Genomic DNA, 13,451 nt, shown 5'->3' on the forward strand with positions numbered 1-13,451 from the left:
TTTTGGGAAAATATTCTGTGGACTGAGAAGACAGAAGCTGACCGTCTTTGAAGGTTTGAGCCCCGTTATGTCTGTTATAAAAACAATACTCCATAAAAAGAACACAATATCAACAGTCAAACACGGTGTTGGTACTGTGATGGACTCACAAGCTAGTGTACTCATAGTACTGGTGCCAAGATTGGATAAATGGAAGCGGTGTGACAGCAAGGACAGAAAATCTGTACCACATCAAACTGGAGATCTGTCAGCTGTGGTGACGCCTCGGGAAATAAGGGAGCAACTCAAATTATCTACCTGTGTGTTGTGCATGAAGATTGCTGGAAGCCTAATTTTACCCTAAAGAGTCATCTCCCCTTCCCTAAAGAAATAATTACACAGCCTATAAACTGCATGTTTGCCATGAACGTTGAACAGCTAGCAGAAAGGAACGTGGCAGATGTTGGCAAATCATCAATATGGTTTGAGGAATATAATAAAAACAGCCATAATATTTAAAAATGCAAAAAGGTTTGTTTTTCTTTTTCTTGGCTGGTTTTGATTGTTCTTTAAATTTAAACTTCACTGTCTATACACAGTGTCTGTGTTCTATGATCTTTTTTTCCCCACAACAACGAACTAAAAAGCCCTTCATTTTTACAGAATATGTGGGGGTTGGGTTTCATTTAGTGAAAACCCACTTAATTAATTCACCCTGACCTGGAAAATACTAAAGACACGCTGAAAAGGCCAAGCTGTGAGGAAGAATGATAACTGGTGGCACAGGACCACGGCACAACAGCTTGAAGGTTTAAAAGAGGGGAACGGGAGGGTCAGTGCTCGTTTATTGTTGACTTTACTTATTGTCATCCAGTCTTTGTTCATATCAACCTATTCATGAGCATGTGGAGTTTGCTTGGAGAGGATCTTGGAAGTTGGCCGGAGTTAATGTCTGTCAGAACATAAAGGAAGATGACATTAGCAGCCCATCAAGGTCAAGGTTGGTGTTGGGTGAGTTAAGCTTTACTGGAGGGGGTGGGGGCAAAATGCAACCAAAGACCCAGAGGACAGGATACACACCAACAATGGGCCAATAACTGTGTGACAGTATGTCAGTCAGAGGCCACTCTCAGGAGGGTAGACTTGTCTACGTGCTAACATCTGTTCCACGAGCACAACATAATCCCTTTGTGTTTAAAATCCATGGCTTCCTCCCTGTGCACAAACTAAGGCCCTCTTTAGAGAGTTTCCCCATCTTGTCAGTTGTTTAACTTCAGCTTCAAATCAGCTGCTTCGCATTTATTTGGCTTAAACAGATACATTTTCAGTTTTCAGATCTTCAGTTTTCTGTGAGGTAAAAATGAGTTCATGTACTGCAAATAAGGGTTTTCTTATCTTGGTTATTCCATTTTCTTTTTACATGTATCTGCTTTCCCTCTGTACTCCATATAGGACATTTTTTTGTTACTGTTTTTCTTTGTCTTTTTTAAATAACTGGGTAACACAATGGTGCTGTTGTATTACCATAATGAGAGTACAGCTTATTTGAAGTGTCATCAGAACAATAGTGGGCTAATCTCAATGGGAGCCAAGGCCAAGCAGAGATTTGGTGTGCATGTGAGGAGGTTTGGGGGGGTTTGGTGCACACATGGCACTGGGGTGAGCCTAATCACAAGCTCACAGAAATCCTCACAAATAGGAGGGGGGTTGGGGATGTCCCTGGGGTTACTCATTTAGGTTTGGTGGGCATTTAGCTCCAGTAGCACAGCACGCCTTCGTTTAAACATGAGGACCTTTTTTTTGTTCTCTCCTCCATGCATATACAAGGCTGAGGTAGCCAAGGGAACGTCACCTTATAGCAACACCAGCACGTACTTCAGCTGGTTCATAATAAAATGGACAGTTTCATCCCTCCCATTTCCTTTCTCCTGGAGTTTCTGTGGATTACTCAGCTTTCCTATTGTTGAGCCAACCCCATGTAGGCACAACAGTGTGGCACTCCTTTCCTTTCCTGTGATCACTGGAAAGTCTATAATACACTGGTGTTCTTACAGGCCTGCAATCTAACCTCAACTCCCTGCACAGTATTGCAAATATATTGTGATGTCAGATGGATAAACATGATGTGATGAATGAGAGTGAACCAAAGCATTAAAGCAGCCTGTCAGAAAAGCAAAACGGTGAGTAAAAACATGCTAAAAGGCTCCAAGGAGAGGAGCTGTGGGAAACTGGGGTTTGGATAGGGTTTCCCTTTGAATTTGGCACTGCAGGTGCTCCATTTGACATGAGCAACTAACATGAGCAAACATGAGCAAAATAAAAATGAATGATTGGTTATATCAGAAGTTGTTGCACCTGGCCGTCCCCAAAATCTACTGAAAACCTGGTGCTGTGGAGCTTTTTCAGCTCTCACCGCCAAAGTATTGTTGTTGTTGTCATTGTTTTATTGATTTGTCATGTGGTGTTTTGTACAGCAACCTGTTTGGATCGGTTGGAGAAGACATTTAGCTGCTCGTGGGCCATTTTGCATCCCTGATCCTTTTCTAAAACTCACATTCATTTTTCCGTCGTGTAAAAACTGAGCTGTGGGAAATATATAACACTTTATTCCACTTCGACAAAACGCTTCTCTGACTTCTGGTAAAACTCTCATATGATCGCCATAAAAGCTGCTTGCTATTTGTGTGTCTATTGTGCACAGTTAACAACAACATAAATATATTGGGGAGGTACAACCGCCAGTGCGAAGGGATTAACTATGCCTAATGGACTAAAACTGGCTAAGTCTGGTGCAATAGGGAATACATTTAAAATTACAGCGGTCTTACGAACATAAATTGCTGAATCGCTTTTTAAATCTCCATTACTGAAAGTAGTTAATCTTGGGCTTACTCTGATACAGTGTTTTGTTTTTAATTGTCTCTTCCGCTGAGCAATGGTGGATTTGGGCAGCAGAGAGCGCCTCTCTATTGGCTCCCAACAGCAGCAGTGGGAAATTCATCTGCCCCATCAGGGCATCAGTGGAAGGTAGCGAAGAGGAGGAGGAAGCCGGCAGGAGGCGGGGAGTGTGAATGGATGGGACTCGCCGTGTGCGTGGAGTGTGGTACAGAAGGTTACTATGCCGAGCAGGCAGCAGCCTCTTCTCCTCCTGGACTTTTCAGCACGACTTCCTCTGAAGCGGCTCCTCGTTTTAGCAAGAAGTCTCATTGTGAAGAAGCACCCGCTTTTAATAAGGAGCGCGTTTTTTTTGTCCTTTCAAACTGACCGGTGTGCGCTCAGACGCTCTGCGGACAGACAATAAGTAGGAGCGATCACATCACAACAAAAGAAATACGGTAAGAATGGTTTCATTCGTACGGGAACATACCGCTTAGAACCGTTTGTTTTTTTTCTGGAATAATCTAATGTAAACACAGTGTGAGGGGACCTGTAACAGGCTTTCTGGCAGCCACACCGTTTGTTTTGTTTGTCTTGGATTATCAGTATGTGCTCATGTGACACCTGACAAGATGTTTGCTCTTCACCATACTCCAAGCTTGTAAATTAAACACTTCATCAACTCTTTGAAAAACTATATTGTGTGGCAAAAGTTTAAAAACACAAATCTTATGACTGTGACTATGACTGGATCCTATGACTGTGCAACCCGCCTGCGTTTTCCGTGACTACTACTGACCCAGTGTCAGCTGGGTGCTGAACTGTTGACATGTCAACGTGAGTGACTTGCTGGTGTGTTTATGACGTTGTCAATGATTAGTGTGTCCCAGTCAGTAACAATTGTGGTGCGCCGTCAGGTCAGCATAAAACTGAACTCGTGAACATTTTTTTTTAAAATGCAAAAGTCTTAAAGTACTCTGTGGTCAGCCGGTCATTCTCCTGTGTGTGAATATCCTGTTTCCTGGCCAAAACAAACAATGGTTATCCAAGCACGTGATATCCTGTATGGGTCTCATATGAGTGTATTGTGTAAGTGTGTGGATGGTGAAAAACAAAAATACTTTAAACTGAGCCTCTCTATATAAGAAAAGAAGTCAAGGCAAGAGTTTCTCTTCTCTTAAAGTGGAATTCATTTGTGATGATACAGCTCTGGCATGAGGAAACCCAGTGACAGGAAGTGTGTGAGTGATACAGAACAAAGGCACGGGGCTGCTTTGTATAGGTGACTATATTGAAATTGTGCCTCATGAGTGCAACATGTGCTGCCTGTCTTTCTCTTTTGACTCACATACAGAGGCAAACTGCAAAGGCAGCGCTGCTTTGTGTTGACTTTTAGTCTAGGATGTTCAGCTGCTTTTAATGGGGTCAGCGCTTCTGATTCAATAAAGCTATTAACTGTCGCAGAATATTCCAACGCTTGCCTCGGCACATAGGAGTCATTTGCCCATTAGAGTCCATTAACAGCCTTAACCACAGGGCCGGTTTTTTAAAGGGTAAACAGTAATAAACACCACGTCAAGTCCACCTGTGCAGTGTGACCTAAGCTGCACAGGTGCACGTCATTGAAGAGACGTGTTCTCACCTCTCCTCAATGAACCTGCTTTGTGTTAAAAGTTGCTCATCAGCATTTTTTTCTTTCCCACGCATCTAATCATGCATAGGTATGAATGATAACATTTGTCAGTTAGACTATGTGATACAGTCACCATGCAGGTTCATGCAACCCAGCACTTTCAGCAAGCAGAAATCCTGCCAGACTGGTCTGAGAGATGTCTTCCACTCTGGGAGATCAAACTTACTATCAAAGAGTGACATGATGATGTAAACAGCAATTCTTCCAAATTTTATACAGAAGTATAAAGTTTGCTTGCTCCTTTAGCAAGCTTGTGAAAACTTTTAAAAGCGGACATCAGGTATTTCAAGGGCACGAGATTCAGACAAAATATCATAAAACTAACGTAAAGTATATTTAACAGAGCAGGTGCCATCTTAATCTTAACTAGTATTGTTTGAGCACCAACAAAAATCTGCATTAGTGCATTAGTACTGTATTGACATGACATTTTTTAACACTTCAGAGGTACAGAATGCATTCTTCACTCATTGTAACTAAACGTGTGTAAATCCAATGCTTAGATAGCATTAGCTAACATAGTTTTACTGAAATGTTTAGATGCTGCCGGCCATTTACGATTTGTATCTACCAATTTGTGGTAGGTAGCATCAGTCTACAGAAACTCTAGCAGAATTTCTGTGTTTATGCTAACTTTGTTTTCTCCCTCTGTTAAAAGCAACAAATCACAGAAGAGTCTCTTGTGTGACTTGTGTTCAGATATTTCTTTTAAATTTAAGGAAGCTTGAACTCGTGGCCTTAAAATGCATTGTTTTTGTGCATCTCCTCATTTCCTTTAATTGCTACTGCATGAGGGACTTCTGGAGTCTCAATGACTGCATTAACGGGAAATGAGTGAAACTGAATTCTTCATTTGTAAAACGAGAGTTAGCTTTGCAGAAATTCCAAACATAAAATAGATGTTGCCCTTTGATCATCTGACAGTATTCAAGTGTTGGGTCAAAAAGATTTCTCATAACTAAAGCAAAAAATGTGTGTTGATTAGACCTCTCGGAGTGCTTGAGGCCTAATTAAAAGGTCAGACGCTGGAGTGTTTTTCAGTTCAGTGTTTGTGGGTCATCAGTAATCTATATTCACAGTGGAAATCTATTCAGATCACCAGACCTCAGGACATCTGAATGAAGAGGTCATGCGGACGTTTAGTGAAAATATTTAGTCCTAAATGTTTTATCACTAATGTGTCAGTCCTCCAGTGTTTGCAGTAAATGACTCTAGTTCTTTCCATAACATAATCACTGAAAAGTTGTGTCAACAGGAATCTGTTCCTCATTGGTAGTGAAACAGCTACGCAGTGTGCAGACATCTCTTTTCCTTTCAGAAAGGACATCCTGAGTAAAACAAAGAGTCTGGACCACAGTTTCGCATTCAAAGCACAGACACTGGGAAATTTCCCACTTTAATTGCCAGTTTCAAAATTTGCAGTACCAAAAATGCCACATGTGTACAGTGATAGTTTTCGCTTGGTTGCTGAGGGATGCGGTCCTTTAATGCGGTGTGCTCAGACTCTGTTTGTGTGTTTATTTCCCTTCAGAATAAAGCAGAAAACACTTGCATCAACCTTGGAGAGTGGATCTGAGCTGGGTTTGGTATTCCTCTGGGAGTCTGTTTCCATATCATTTAGATAAAAGAGACTGCATTAAAACAAGCTCCAATCTGTTTAAGGGCAGGCCCTTCCCAGTTTGTGGACAAATTCCCCCTCAAAATGCATCATTCAAGACCACCTCCTTATGAATTATTTAAAGGATGGACACAAGGTTATATTCACGGGTTACCCACGCGTATCAGTGGCTACTGAACCAGGGACAGGCACAGAATAAAAGGGTAACATTTGTGGTAAAATAAATCACAGTTTCAACTGTGCATGGCTATACCAACATAAGTGTGTTCAAATTGGGCGAAACAGGCAGTTGGCGACCGTCTTGATAAGAAAGCTGGTCCACTTCAGAAGACTTTTGCACAGTATAGCACAGCCCACCTTTTTTTAAAAATCTTTATTAGATATTGCTATATAATGTTGTTGTTTTTGTTTTTTTACACACAGCTAATGTATATACACTCCAGTCCCAGTTCAAACTCCCAGTTAAGTCCAAAAACTAGCTGTGATGCATTACATTCAAACTCCTGCTTTCTGGGTGACACCGCTGTCCTGTCAGTTTTTCTACTTCCTCATTTGACAAGATGTTTATCTGGAGCATAACCCTGCAGGCTGTACGGGAGCCCAGTGAGTTAACAAATGACAACAAGGGGTCCCAACAGTATCTAAAGAGATAGGGTGACAAGGTGCTGTTAATTAGGCATCTGAAATGTTGCAGTATCACTAAAGTGTCAGTGAATACAAGCCAAAAATCCCATCTTGCAATTTGTCTACTTGTATCACCAAAAGTGTTATTAATTCATTTTTATGGTTATATTTCTGCACCTTTAAGGGTCATGAAAGGATTCTGTTCAGGATCTAAGGTTGTCCACTCCACTGTTTGGTGTCACAGTCCAGTGCTTTATTCATCCACCGTCAGCCTCATCCTCTTCCCTCTAACGTTTCTTTGGTACATGCTTTGTTTATCCAAAGAAAGTCATTGCCTGTGACCATAATCCAGCCAGCGATAATGTTTGCCAACCTTGTGTAATTCGGAGAATAACTGAGGGTGTACAGATAACAGAAGAAGCAGTTTCAGTGATACTTGTTTCTATTGCTGCAAAACCCTGTCGTGGAATTATTATTATTATTATTTTTACTATGATTCCAACAGCAAGCGGGTCAGTAATGTTCCCATTTATTCCAGAGGATAAACAGTAAAACCCACATAAATGTGTTCGGGAATAACCGGTGTCTAAAGCTTCCGGGGAGATGCATAAGCTAGAGCGGACTCACTCATTTTATGACAAATGTGGAAATTATGAAGCAGTGGATACCAGTTTTTTGGCATCATCTGATTATTTTTAAAGAAAAAGCGGTGCTGTTAATTTGAGCCAGATACAAACACATACACTCAAAGTAATGATTCTTCATCCTAATTTTAAAATGCAAAATGCAACTGAAATATATAAAAATCAAAGATTTACTTATTCAAATAATTAATAATGAAAGAAAATCTGAATGTATACCAATTAAGTACATTTCATTTGACCTGATTTTAACTAATTTCATTACACAAGTACAGTCAGATATTTATTATTATTATTATTAATAATAATTTATTTTGAGTGTATAGACCAGGGATGTCAACCACATACAGCCACCATGAGTAAAATTGCAGAAAAAAGTCACAATAGTTGATTCCACAGACTGTAGGAAAGTCTGTGCAATGAACTATCAGGACCTTTTTAATAAAATATAAAGTTTTTGTTCATTTATCTTTTATTTAATTTGGTGGAGTATGAATGGTAATGGGAGTGAACAGTCTTCATCAACAGGAAATCGTTGCACTCCTTCATGGATTAGAGTTTTTGTCGGGCCAATTCTGGCCCCCGGGCCTTATGTTTGACACCCCTGGTATAGACAGACACAGGCATTTGAATGCCACGTTGGTATCAGGATAGGCAAATAACCATTTTTAAACAATGTCTCTCCATCCACTTACATTTCCTGGTTTTCCCAACTGTCTGTATTCATAAGACTTCTTGAATCATAACACTGTGTACTGCTGCTCAGGTGTGCAGTTGAGATGTGGATCTTCTAGCAGACCTGAGCAGAGGAGCGCCTTCCTCCTCCCAGTTTCAGCCACATCCTCGGGCATTTAAGGGAACCTTGAACCCAACAGCTCAGTGCACAGTTCCGCTCCAGAAGTGAACACCCCCGTTTCTGTTCTTCCTCCTGCTCCTCATCATTGCCTGTTTTTCCGACTAGAATATAATTGCTGTGAGGCTGAGAAAATGAAAATAACAACAAAGCAAAGCCCTCCACCACCTTTCTTTCTATCTGTGCTGCTGCTGTCGGCTTGCCCGGGAGGTTTTTTTTTTTTTTTTTTTTTTTTTGGAGATATGGAGGGGAGTGACTCTCCCTGAAATGATGCCGCTTGTGCACCTCTCTCTATCTATTCAACAATCCCTCTCCTGTAATCATTCCCCATTTCTCTGTATTTCACTCCTGAATACACACTACACCCAAATTACACATTAGGAGAGCTGCGAGGTGGTGATGTAAAGGCGGGTGCTTAAAAGCCTGAATGTTCAGAATGAGAGTCCCTGCCCGGCAAATGTGTGTAAGGTAAAGGCGGAGGGATGGACGGAAAGGGCTTGAGTTGCTATTATTATCCTCTCAGGCACAAATGGAGAGGTACATGGTGGTGGAGCTGGAAAGAAAAAAGCAACCGTGCTTCCCAAGCAGACATACCCCACAGCTTCATACCCACAATGATCAATACTCCTCAGCTCTTAAAACCCCATGTGAGTGTTTCACACATTTAGTGCCAGAAGGGTTAGAGGCATGTTAAAGACACACACTGGAGACTTCTGTGAATATGCGATGCCCTCATAACTCCTCACAAAGTAATTTCCTGCTGAATTGGTTTGATTTTTTTTTTTCAAATCATATCTCTATAAATTTATTTTGTGTGGGTCTGTGGCCGTACAGAGTGTATATATTGATGGCTGGATACTGCAGGTGCTCGCTCACTAGAGCGTAGCATTCATCATTAATAGAGGGGTTACCTGAGCTTCCTCTTGTACTGGGTTAATAGTGGAAAGCAACGCCCCCGCTCCAGCTAATACACATGCAGACACTAGCTGCTCACAGATCGCGTGAGTTTAGAAAGACAGAAATCATCCAGCTGCGGTCACCTTCACCATGGCAGCTTGGGATGAGGGGAGGAGTTGGGGGCAAAGGGGGTGGAGGGTGGGTTAGAGCGATCTGCAGGAAGTAATTATCACCTGCCCTGTGGACCGAAAACGAGCATCCTGCTGGTTCACTCAGACAGATCAGACTGAGCTTTCGGACATGGATGAGCGTCTGCATTTTAGCTCTAACATGCAGGAAAGATTTAGGAGTGTGACACAATGACAAGGAAACTGCGTCATAGGGGGAAAACCTGTAATTCAATAGAAAAATACGACTTTGATCTAGAGGGTTTTTTATTTTCAAGGTTGCATTGTGTTCCTAAGAGGCTTGTGTACTGGGTTTGTACAATGTGAGAGTACCCTTTAACCTACTTTATACTATTGTATCAGCCGTGTGCTTACTAAGCACTTCACAAAAGTGTGCTAAGCAACAAGTTGAGGTCTTCCCTCAGCAATGTTACCTGCAGAATCAGACCTGGACTAGAAATAAATGATGTCAGGACAGCATTTGATGACACTCTACACTGGACTTGGATGGAAAGCTGATATGGGGGTTGTGTGCAGGGCACAGTTATAACAGGTGTCGAGCACACCGGGAAGAAAGATGACACTCGGTGTCCTCAGGGGCAGCGGTGGTTGTCATAGTGGCGAAGATGATCAGTGGTTTAAAATTTGTGTGGTTACATTTAAATGGTTTTCCAGAATGGACTTCTGAATATCATCAAAATTAATCACATTACATTTTAGGCATGCCAGAAGTACCAGACATTTGGTAGTTTGTGGTAGTACCAGTAGAACTGCATGAGTCTCGATATCAAACCAAAATTTATCCCATGTACTTAATAATTGTAAAAAAAAAAAAAAAAAAAAAAGTAGACTGGGTACTGTACTGTAGCGTTAGCAAGTTTAGCGTCATTAAGCTAGCTTACGCATTTAATGTTAGTCATTACAAACATTTTAGCGTATGGACTGCAGCAGCTAGGGGCAACACTAGCTGTCAATATGGTAAAGTGTATTTCCAGATAACATAAGCAGGATAATACTTTGGATTTTGTTGAATACTGGACTGAAACTTTGTTAAAAAAAATTGTTAAAAAGATCAAGATCAAGATATAAACAGAAGATTTAAATTTCTAGTTTATAAAATTTCACTTGCAGTCGTCACCTTTGGAAATCTCTCATCTTCCTCTCTTGTCCTGTGCTTCTCTCTCAGTCACACTTTAACATTCTACCACGTAGAAAAACGTTGCTCCGTTTACATTTGCTGCTCTTCTGTTCTACTAGCATATTGCTAAAGTACTGTTACCGCAACTTTACATCTGCCCCTTGAATGCATCACAGTGACGATGAGGGAAAAGGGAGGTTTTGAAGATGTAAGCAGGCTATGTCCTTATTTTCCGAGTAAACATCACCATGGCATCAGATGGAAAGGCATGAGAAATTAACTCATTTGACAGTATGAATTAACCTGCCCATCACATTTAATTGCTCATTAACTGAAGGTGTCAGAATGTCATTCCAGGCCTGTTTAACCTCTGGCCGTATGCAGCTTCCTTCAGTTCCAGAAGAATTGCTTCCCTGGTAGAAACGCTGCAATAAAAGACAAGCAAAAAAACAATATCAATAATATACCACTGTGTTTTCAGAATTTTGATATTGAAAAGTATTGTGCTATTTATTCAGGTAACAACTCTGATTTCATGTCATAAAGAAAAAAATTCAAACATTTGCAACATTTTCTGCCTTTATTACTTTTATCAATATTATTATTACAACTCACAAGTTATTTCAATTCAAAAGGTGACTGGGCACCAATAATTTGCACTTTGCTGACAACTTTTGCATGTTGTCTTTATCATTTTCAGTCAAGCCACAAAATTAGAGTTCAGAAAGACTCAGATCCTGTTAATGTTTCTGCTTTGATGCCCTTCGTGTTGTTTTCTTCTTGCTTCTTGCTCGCAGACCACAAAAACGGTTACATGTCATACTTAATGGTCTCTCTGGTTTTAGCTCAGTTTAGGTCTCCGCCTGCTTCACTCACTTCGTCTGATGTTTTTTGCTGTTGTTGGCATCTTGGTCAGTCTGTCATTCTGTTCTGTGGGTCTCTCTGAGTTTTTTGGCAAAGTCGTTTTTTGGAAGCTGCAAATACACAGAAGGAGAGCAGCAAGTGAGGACTTTCAAGCTGTAAAAGCAAAACGATGAACTTAAGAAATTCTCAAATTTAACACAGAGGCAGGTGGTTTGTTTGTTTTATGACCTCTTTTTTTATTTATTTATTTATTTTTAAACCAAAGAGTTATTTAAACCAGTTTCAAAATGCAAATACGGATTGGTTCAGCTTTGTGCTTTGCAATGCAGCCTAGTGGACTATATTTTTCAGCTACTGCCTCATCTCTCTTCCTAATCTCAATTTTTGGATGCTTGTGTGTTTCTTTACCACAAGAACTGGGTTCTTTGTCTGAGCTTTGAGCACTTTTTCTGTCTTCATGGCAACTCCTAAGAATATTTACAGTTAAAATTTTAATTTGCTCTCATGTGGTGTGTTTTCAAGTCAATAAAATATTGAAAAGCAATGAGACATGTTTTCCATCTGCTGTGTAGCAGCTGTTTCAGAATTTGTGACCATATAAACAGTAAAAGTATTGAATTAGACATACTTGCAGCAGTAAAGCAGAAACAGATGCCCTGTTTGTTTTTTTTTATATTTAGGCTCTTTGCACTACAAACTCCATGCACATATAAATCCCCATTTGACTCGCAATGAACTCAACTCCACTTCAAATCAAGGCACCTCATGAAATTGCTCTGACAATGCCAGCACCTTTGGGAGCTCTCGGCCCGCTGAGAGCGCTTGTATTCATACGACAGGATAAAAATAGAGGTATTCTACCATATTGGTGGCTTAATACTGACAGTACAGTATTCCCATAAGACCTCCCATAAGTCTTTACTTTAAAGTGATGTCTCCGTGAGTCTCACGGGTTCTGCAGTGTGCCTGCGCAGGACAGGGGGGTAGACATGTGCACTTCACAGCTGCACATCTGTTGTGGTTTCTCAGACATGTGTTATATGGCCAGATAAGGCCATATCACTGATCTGATTATCTAGTCACTAAATTGGATTGGGAATGATAAGCCAGAGGGACTCACATGTACAGATGCAGATATCATCTGCCAGGTCTCTACTAATCGCGAACCGTGGCCACAAAATGGATTTAGACACTTCAGAACGGAAATGTTTTGATTTAACAGATGGGAACGGGAAGACTCAAAGGAATTTCTAGTGTCGATAATTTTACGTGTGTTAAGGGCACAATTTCTGTTATCAGATGAAAACCTGCCAATACATCAGAGTATCAGATCACTTACCCGGGGTGAAAATCAGATTAAGAAGCAACATTAGGAATCAAATTGAACATCCACAAATAATGTAACCACAGATACTAAGAGTAGCATTAATGCAGGCAGGCTCAGCCACAGTACCAGCAGATCACATCTGCTGACATAATTCTAATAAATTCCTCTGGGAAATTTCTTATATAGGGCACCGACAGCTGCTGTACCTCTGCAAGCTGCTTGGCAACCCACCTTCTCCTTGCAACCTAGCTCTCACTGTTATGCTGTATCCAGCTTAGTCAGTGTGCTGGGTCTCAGATATAAATGACTGCGGAGCAAAGATTGAAATGCATTTTTCAGCCAGCTGGTGAGCTGTTTTAAATATTTGCAAATAATTGTCTGTAAAGTGTATGAAATTTGTATGAGTTGTGTCATAATTTTCCCAGAGCCATCTTTTTAAATTGTCCAAAAGTACTGATTGACAGCTGACTAACAGCTGTATTTCTCTTTAAATTCACTCGTGACTTCTGATTTCGTGGGGTTCCAAAGCATCATATTTCAGTTTTTTGTATTTGCAAAACAGTTCTTAGTGTTTCAGATCATAATACAGATTTAGATCATAATACCCTCTCAATAACTTCACCCCGTGCATGGCCTCAAGGCTCATTACAGACTGATAGTGTCTCCTCCCCTCCCCCCGCCCTCTGCTCCGTCCCTCTTTGTTTCACTGGGATGCCTGTGGTGATGTGCACAGTGGCCATTCATGTTTTTCGTCACTTGGATATGATATTGAA

At 40.8% G+C, this 13,451-nt stretch overlaps 1 protein-coding gene across 1 annotated transcript in view; it reads left to right on the forward strand.

Annotated features, from left to right (window-relative positions):
- Positions 1–3,076: 3,076 nt before the first annotated feature.
- frmd4ba (FERM domain containing 4Ba) overlaps positions 3,077–13,451 on the forward strand; it is a 42,389-nt gene continuing 32,014 nt past the window's right edge. The window contains exon 1 of the mRNA XM_085273087.1: positions 3,077–3,314. The gene's annotated coding sequence lies outside the window, so the exon portion shown is untranslated. The remainder of the gene's footprint in view (positions 3,315–13,451) is intronic.

The sequence above is a fragment of the Mchenga conophoros genome, linkage group LG5 (genome assembly GCF_057382185.1).
Source record: "Mchenga conophoros isolate Kocher_MC1m ecotype Shallow Benthic linkage group LG5, M_conophoros_male_GT1.1, whole genome shotgun sequence".
In the NCBI taxonomy this organism is placed as follows: domain Eukaryota; kingdom Metazoa; phylum Chordata; class Actinopteri; order Cichliformes; family Cichlidae; genus Mchenga; species Mchenga conophoros.